Source organism: Aotus nancymaae, unplaced genomic scaffold (genome assembly GCF_030222135.1).
Source record: "Aotus nancymaae isolate 86718 unplaced genomic scaffold, 86718_ANA_hifiasm-v0.15.2.pri h1tg000030l, whole genome shotgun sequence".
Lineage (NCBI taxonomy): Eukaryota > Metazoa > Chordata > Mammalia > Primates > Aotidae > Aotus > Aotus nancymaae.
The window spans coordinates 38,444,367-38,452,918 of NW_026988443.1; the positions used below are offsets into that span (position 1 = coordinate 38,444,367).

The window sequence follows — 8,552 nt, forward strand, 5'->3', positions numbered from 1 at the left end:
TGCGAGCATGTGACTGGGCAAGGCACGTCCTTCAGCAGGTGTTTACTGAGCATCTGTGTGCAGGGCCCTGTGTACCCGTCGTCACAGCAACCCAACCTGCCCCCCAGCCACATTTTGGCAAGATATGCGCCTTTTCCAGCCTCCCCCACTGAGGCTGCAGATGCTCTGGTGGAGGCGCAGCAGAGGACGGGAGTGGGGCCTGCTGGGCCCTTGGGCAGAGCCACCCTGAGGCTGCCCGCCACTGCCCAGGCAAGACTTTGTGATGCAACAAATGGCCCAGGCTGGCCTCTTGTCCCCTGGCTCCTCTGTTACCACATCGTCGGCGGGGGGGGGGTCCCCTGGGGGAGGGACAGCCCCACTGTGTCCGCTCCTCCCCGGCCAGCTGGTCACCTCCATCACCTCTGCCACACCCGGCCCCTTCATCATCAGGTAAGGAGGGCCAGGAGCAAGGAGGGATAGGGGCTGCTCCAGGAGGGAGTGGGGTGTCCTGGGGAGGCCTGGTCAGGCCAGGCTGGAGGAGAGGCTCCCAGGAGGTGGCCCTGGAGCGAGGAGCTTCAGCTTGTGGACTCGGGCGCAGGTGGCCTGGGTGGGAACCCAGTGCCGTTGCATGCCTGTCATGTGATGTTGGGAAAGTGCCAGGCCCTGGCACTCACCCCAGGTGCAGAATGCACCCAAAACACATCGGCCATTGTCATCAGGCCCCGGAACCGACCACCACTCATGCCTGTCTCAGCCAGGCTCAGGGGCTGTGGCTGGTCACCAGCCCCACATCTATTCCCCACCCACTGCCACATGGGGGTCTGGCCCCTTCGTCCTGGTGGATGGGCAGGAGCGGGCAGCAGGAGCAGGTCTCCCCTCTGTATCTGCATCCTGTCCTTCTCACCTGGCTCTGGCTGCCACTCACCTGGGGGAAGACTTGGGACCCCGGCAGAGTCAGAGGCCCAGCACTAGGTTTTCTGACCCTGAGCCTTGTCTGTGAACGAGCTTGCCCAGGGGACTCTGTGTGCCCCACAGTGTGAGACTCAGAGAATAAACTACAGGCCCTCCAAGGAGGCCCATGGCCACCCCCAGCCTCTCCCACCACAGAACGGCAGATGGCTGCGGCCTCACTGGGCTTTTGGTTCTCAGGTGTTCTCAAATTGCTCTGTCCAGCAAGCTCCATTCAGGGCTGAGCGGGAACCACCTCCTGGATCCTGCAGGAAAGGGCAGGGCTGCAGTTTGACCTCGGGTCTCTCCAGACTGTTCTGCTATAACCCATGGCTGCACATGAGAACCACCTGGGAAGCTTTGGCCAACACTGACACCCAGTTCCCAACCCCAGACCACAGCTGGAGTCCCTGGGCAGGGGCCCCACCCAGCCCTGTGATCCCCAGCTCCACCAGCAGAGGCGGCAGATCGGGGGTCCAGGGCCTTAGTGCACTGGCGTCCCTGTCGGGATGCTCCAGCCCTGCTCCCACCCCCTCAGCCACTGCTCCCAGCGTGCCAGCTTCACACTTGATTTTGGAGTCTTTGCCCAGGAGGGACCCCAGACCTGTTCTAGTCCTTCCAATGGTGGCAGCCACTGGGGAACCTTCAGCCCTGAGTGTGGGAACCCATGTTGGGACCTCATCGGCATGGTAGGTCCAGCCGGGTTTGACTCTGGACAGGCCCACTCCCTGAAGGGACACCTGGTCGCTTGCACACACGAAGCCCACAGAGCCTGTTAGTTGGAGGCTCCTGGGGCCGAGAGCCATCAGGAGCCTCAGCCGCTCTGACCCCACCCCTGCCACTTCCTGACAGGATGACCTTGGGAAGGCTGTTTGGACTCAGCTTCCTCAACTGTAAAATGCCTAGAACAGCAGCTCCCTCGTGGGAGGCTGAGACACTCATGGTGTGACACAGGCAAAGTGCTGAGCCCCGCCTTTGGGTGTGGTGGGGGCAATGAGTGCTCAGAAGGGGCCCCCACGGCTCCACTGTAAGGCAGGCTGCCCTCTGTAGGAGCAGAATGGTCTCGGTGCACGCTCGCCCTGTGTGAGCAGAGTGTTACTCCCCTCCCGTGCTGTCTCTTTCCCAGTTTAAACATCTCCGAGGTTGACAGCAAAGGCTCCTGGGGCTCCAAGGTCACAGCCAAGGGCAGGTGAAGTCAAGTTCAGCCACACTCCCCTTGTTCCCTTCATTTTGCAAGATTTCACCTCTGGCAAACAGAAGGCCCAGAATGTTCCGCCGGGGCAGCCGCAGGTGCCCAGCTGGGGGAGGGAAGAGGCGCCAAGCGACCCCCACCAGCCCCTACGTCTCTTGTCTGCTTGATGCGCCTCCCCCACCCCTGTGGGGCCTGCAGCTTTTCTGGAACCCAGACCTGAAACTTGAAGGAAAGATGATCCTCCACAGACTCCTCATCAGTCCCGCTGTCGGGGTTTAATCCCCCTGCACTTCCTCCTGAATGACTGTCCCGTACCTGACACCGCCAGTGACCACAAACTAAGTGGCTTAAAGCAACAGAAACGTACCCTCTCATGGTTCTGGAGACTACAAGTCAAACGCCAAGGCGCCGGCACCACCCACACCCCGGGGAGGATCCTCATTGACTCCTCCAGCTTTGGGGGTTTCCAGGCGCCCCTTGGTTCTCACCGCTGCCTCTCTGGTCACGTGCCCTTCCTCCCTGGCTCCTTCAGTTTCCCCGTTTCATATAAGCACACTTGTTGTTGGGCCACCCTGAATCTAGGGTGATTCCGAAATCCCTGACTGAATGACGTCTGCAGAGACCCCCTTTCCGGTCAAGGCCACATTTACAGATTCCGGACGCGGCACTGGGGAGCCAACACCTCATCCTCAACACCCCGTCTCCTCTCCCATAAGATGCAGCGGCGTCTCAGCAACCTGGAGCCATGCAGGGTTTCTGCTGTGGTTGTTCACTCGGATACGCTTCCTGCCCTTCCCGACGGTGGGTGACACACTCCCCACTCTCCATGCCCCTTCATGCTCCTTTGGGAGTGGAGGGGATTGGAAGAATAAACACCCAGATATTCAAGACGCCAAGTCCCTTGGAGAGAACCCAGACCAGCCTCCTCATTTACGCATGAGAATCCTGAAGCCCAGGTTGTGGCTTCTGAACCAAGCTCACAAATCCATCTGATTGTCTACACCCTCGCCACCACCCTCGTCTCTCGCCCGACCTCTGTAGCAACAGGCCCTTCTCCAAGCAGCCGATGGTGGCCTTTCTGCAACCGCCACAGGAGCTGGCTCCCGCCCTGCTCTTCCTCCCAGCCCCAGCTGCCTCGGGGTGACAGCAGCCGCCATCTCTGCCCTGCACATCCCAAAGCTCAGCCATGGCGCTGAACCCAGCGGAGCCCCGTCCCCTCCTGTCTCGGCCTTGGCTGCTTTCCCCACTTGGGGGGTATCTCTGGGCCCAGCTTTCCTGGCTAAGGCCTTTGGACTTAATCTTACTCCTGCAGAAAGTCTCTGAGCCCCCTAGACTGGGTTGAGGGGCATCTTGTTAGCCCACCTGGCAGCATGCACCACAAGTGTGGCATTTGCCTCCTGCTTGCTCCCTTCCTCTGTCTGACAGGTCCTGCCATTTGCCCCCACAGAGTTAGCCCCATGCTGGCTGAACAAATAAACTGTGTCCTGCCCCAATTCCCTGGCCAGAAAGAACAGCTCCGGCCTGCTGGCTGTCTAGTGCTCCCCATGGCCCCTCCAAAGGGAGGACCGACGGCCACTCCTGGGGAGCTTAAACATGTCCGACGAGGGCCGACCCTCCTGGAGTTGTGTCTCCAGGAACAGAAAGGCCAGTCCCAGAGGGAGGAGGCTGTGGTCCTGTTTGTCTCTGGCTTGAGGAATGCCGTGTCGGCCCCATTCAGGCAAGGGTACTTAGGACGCACCTACTATGTGTCAGGCATTTGAGATATACCAGGGAAGAGAGCAGAGGACACCCTGCCCTCTGGGAACCTGCATCCCACCGTGGGGATTCAGATAAACAAATGAACAAGGAGTGTGTAGCTCCTAAATTGGCAATGAGGCTCTGTAGAAAATGCAGCCACATGAGTCGGAGTGAGTTCCGGTATCGTGTAGGAAGCGCAGCCCTGAACTTACTGAGGCAGCGTCGTGTGGGCATCTGAGGGAAGAGTGTTCCAGGCCCAGGGAACAGCAAAGACAAAGGCCCTGGGGTAAGCGTGAATCAGGAGCAGGGAGGAGCCCAGGGAGATGGAAACGGAGACGGGGACAAGGGACCCAGCTCAGCAGGGACCTGTCAGTATCCAGGGTGGTCATCAGAGGAGTTTGTTCTGGTGTGGGTGTCCTGGCTGCTGTGTGGAGGGTGCAGTGGGGGCACCGGTCAGCTGGGAGGCTGAACCCAGGGTCGCAGCGAGGGGCCCAGGGGTCAGAATCCGAATCTATTTGCAGGTGGAGCTGGTGGGTTTGCTAAGGGATTAGGGTGTGAACAAAAGAGGGGGCAAGGTTGACTCAGGGTTCAGCCTGAGCCACTGAAGCAGGAGAGCGGGGCTGGGGAGGGAAGGATGAAGGCAGGGAGCAGTGCGAGCCCCCAGAGAGAGGAGGCGGCTGGGGTGCCCTGCCCCTGGTCCGCTCTTCACCTGGAAGCCCCTTTCTTCTGCTGAGCCCATGGGCAGGGGCAGGGCCTCACCTACCCATCTAGAGGGGACCCGGCCCACCCGGCCCACCTGGAGCCAAGTGGCTCACACAGAGGGACACCATGTCGCTGAGCACCTGGGACACAGCCCGCTGCCCTCACAGCCCTGCAAGACTCCCAGGCCCTGTCATTGCCCTACCCACCTAGAGGAGGAGGCAGCACGCCTGCCAGGGCACCCAGCCTGCGGGGGTGGGCAGGCCCACCAAACCCTCCTTCCAGGACATGGAAGTGTCAGAGACACAGCTCCCAGTTGAGGGCCTGGCCAGCACCCAGAAACCCTGGACCTTTGCCAGCTGTGGACTCTTCCAATCAGGGGAAAAGACCCTGAACCCAGGCTGGCTGACCCAGTGTCCAGGTCCAGCTCTGTGTCCCCAGCTCTTCCACTGCTAGTAACAATAATGATAACAATGGCAGCGACCATTGCTGCAGAGTTTACCGTGTGCCAGGAACGATTCCCAGTGCCACCTGTCATTCTGTCCCGAGAGATAGCTGCTGTTTTCCTCTCCATTTTGCCCTGAGGAAACTGAAGCCCAGAGTGGTTAAGTCACTGGCTCGGGCAGCACAGCCGGGAAGCAGCTGGTTCCTGACTGCACTGCCTCTCGGCCCTGTGGGGTCAGCCCTCTCCCCCTCTCTCGGTTACTGCCATCCTCACCCCCAGAGGTCCACACCCTCGGGTCCCACTGCTCACCTCCGACCACCGGGTCCTGCCAGCCTCTGGGCCTCTGCATGTGCCGTTCTATCCACCTGGAATGCTTTTCCCGTGGCCGGCTCGCCACCCACTTCTCGGGCCCCAATGGAAAAGTCCCCTCTTCACAGAGGCCAGCCCTGACAGCCCATCTTCCCCCTGCATCGGGACCCTGTCTCGCTGTCCTGCTCACTCTTTCATTGAATGCAGCTGTGTGGAGCGTGCCCTGAGTACCATCTGGGCAGGAATGCAGAGAGAGCGAGGACAGCAAGACGCGACCTCTGGAACGGGGCGTGCGTTCTTGGGAACGAGTACCAGCATGGCCCGCACTGTCATCTGACCCTTCTTAAATATTCATGTGCTCCTCGGCTGGTGCCTGAGATTAGCTGGTCTTCCTGCATGACCCTGGAGAATCATTCATCGTCGTCCTCAACCAAGTGAATCCTTGCAGCCCTGCCCCAGGTCCTCTCATCTTGGGCTCTCCCCACCCTGCATCTGCCGTTTCCACCCTCAGGAAGGCCCTCCTGCTCCTCCATGGGAAGACAGACACCAGAGTGGTTTCAGAGGTGAGCCCTCAACTGTCAGAGCTTAGGGCTGGTGTGACAGATGGCAAGCCCCGAACCTGTTCCCGTGCTCTCCGGAATGCCCGCTATCTGTGGAGTTCTGCAGAGGACAGGCCCCATTTTGAGTCTCCTTGCTGCACTGGTTTCTCTTTTCTGAACGTTTTCCAACTTGATGTTTCTGTTAAGCTGTGGAGCTCAGAACCTGGTATCATCGATCAATGACAAATCAAGCAGGACCATCACCTCCCACATTCTGTAGACTATGCCCTTATTAATGTGACCCAAGATTGTAATGCAGAAAGGTCGTCATCCTCTTGCCTCTCCCACTGATCCCAGCTCTAGGACAGTGGTTCTCTCCAGCCTACACAATGCGATCATTTGAGAATATTAAATGATTAGCAGTATTAGCATCTCTGGAGATGATATCAGGTGATTTCAGTGGGTAGCCAGAGCCAAAAAATGGAGGTGCTGGTATCCCCTGGCCTCCTAGTCCTCCGAGCCCCAAGCACCATCCCTTATTCCCTAAGTCCCTGGTCTCCAGGCCTTTAACGGTGACAGTTGGCATTTATGCCAGCTGCTAACTGTGGCTCCCAAAGTGTGTTCCAACGAGCACTATTTCTGCAGGATGCCCCGTGAAGAAAGGGTATGTGGCCAGTGAATTTGCGAAGCACTGCTCTAGAACCATCCCCCTCCGCCAGGTCACCAGGCAAGTCTGGGTGGAAGCCCCTCCACCCTCCCACCAGGAGTGGAAGGCAGAAACATGGTGAAATCAAGCTTCCTGTGGAACTGAACGGAAAGGCTGTTCCAGCCGAGAGGGGCTGGGTCCTGGTCCAGTGGTTGTCACTCCACAGACCTTGAGCATGCCCCGAGCTAGGTACTGGGACAGCCCAGGTGTCATGGAGTGTCCAAGGCATGCAAGATCTCCCCCCTCCCAGAGCCCTCCGTGTGGCCCTGGGCCCATCACACCACCCCCTGCCCTCACTTCTCACTTCTCAAATGGGCATAGTCATTGCTCAGCCTCCTGAGCTGAGCAGAGCAGAGCCAGGACAGAGACAGAGGATGAACGCGGAGCTCTCAGGCAAAGGAGAAGTCACCACTGTTGACATTCTTTTGGAGCCACCAGGCTTCCTGCCCTAAGGAGTGAAACTCAGGGTCCTGGCAGGGACTTGGCTGAGGGCCGCCTCCTCTTGTCATTCAGCACAGGGGAAGAAGCAGGAACTGGCTTTAGAAGGGGCCAAGTTGAGAGTGAACAAGAGTCATCATCTGTTAAATTTCATGAGCAACTATTTATTCATGTTTACATCGTATATGTTAATTGATTGGGTACTACATGAGAAGTACAATGCTTGAAAAGTGCTAATAGGTTTCTAGTGAAAAGCAAATCTCCCAGCCACCCCACTTGCATCTTGGGAGACAGCCACAGCCACCAGTTTCTTGTGCATCCTTCCAAGCAGCTGAGCATGGTGACCAGCAGAGACGGGATGTCGAGCCAGAGAAGCTAGGCACAAGAGAGAGGTTCCCGTGCGATTGCGTCTATGCCAACATCGAGAACAGGCACAACTGATCTATGGGACAAGTCAGACAAGGGTTGGCTGGTAAGCACTTGTAATCCCAGCGCAGGAGGCCGAAGCCAAGGATCACTTGAGCCCAGGGATTTGAGACCAGCCTGGGCAACATGATGAGACCCCTAGCTCTACAAAAAAACTTTTACAAATTAGCTAGGCATGGTGGCATGCTCCTGTAGTCCCAGCTACTCAGGAGGCTGAGATGGAAAGAGCTCTTGAGCCTGGGAGATTGAGGCTGTAGTGAGCCGTGATTGCACCATTGCACTCCAGCCTGGGCAAGACATAAGACCCTGCCTCTAAAGGAAAAAAACAAAACGAAAAGGGGGTTAACTGAGGGCGCCTTCCAGGGAGCTGGGCATGTTCTGCATTTGACCTGAGTGGTGTAATCTGCAAAGAGTGCATTTGAGATACGTGGACTTTACCATAAGGTGTAAGTTGTGCCTCACTTTATAGGGTCATAATGATAAAGCAGATGAGAGAGAGCTGAAGGGGCCTGGGGTAAGGGACAGACTGCGGGTTGTGGGGGATGATGAGTGCTGTGGCTTCATGCCCAGTGCTCTGAGGAGGGAGTGTTGTTGGGGAGCACTGCACTCAGCCTGGCAGGAGCCCAGCAGACAGCGGGTCCAAGGATGGGGGGCTGGGCGGGGGTGGGAGGCCTGGCGAGGAGGGGCATGGAAGCCTTGGGTGCAGGGGATTCATTGGGGGCCGGCACAGAGTTGGAACCAGTGGTGCTCCCAGGGCCTCAGTGGAACTTGGTGCATGGTAGGAGCTCGATACCTGACCAGGGCAGGAATGAATGAGTTAATGAACGACTCAATGAATGAGAGAAGGTGGTCAGCCTTTTCTGTAAGCTCTGCCGTCACCACCTTAAAATTCTCTATCACTGTTGACACGGGCGTCCACATTTTTATGTTGCACCAGACCCTGCAAATTATCTAGCCAGTCCTACTTCTGGCCCGGGGAGGGGAGCTGTCTAGGCAGCTCAAGATAGGGTAGAGAATGCCAAGACCAAACCAGAACAGCCATGTGGGGGTTTGGGCCCCCAGACATACACATGCAGCCACACCGTGCTGGGGACAAGGGAGAGTGAGATATTGGTACAATGAATTAGGAGAAGA

At 57.9% G+C, this 8,552-nt stretch overlaps 1 long non-coding RNA gene across 1 annotated transcript; it reads right to left on the minus strand.

Moving 5' to 3' along the window:
- Window positions 1–209: 209 nt before the first annotated feature.
- Window positions 210–5,525, minus strand: LOC105726620 (uncharacterized). The gene is made up of 3 exons (XR_001109589.2): window positions 5,310–5,525; window positions 5,058–5,144; window positions 210–1,193 (listed from the first exon to the last, which is right to left on the minus strand). It is a non-coding gene; the product is annotated as an uncharacterized LOC105726620 (long non-coding RNA).
- Between the last annotated feature and the right edge of the window lie 3,027 nt (window positions 5,526–8,552).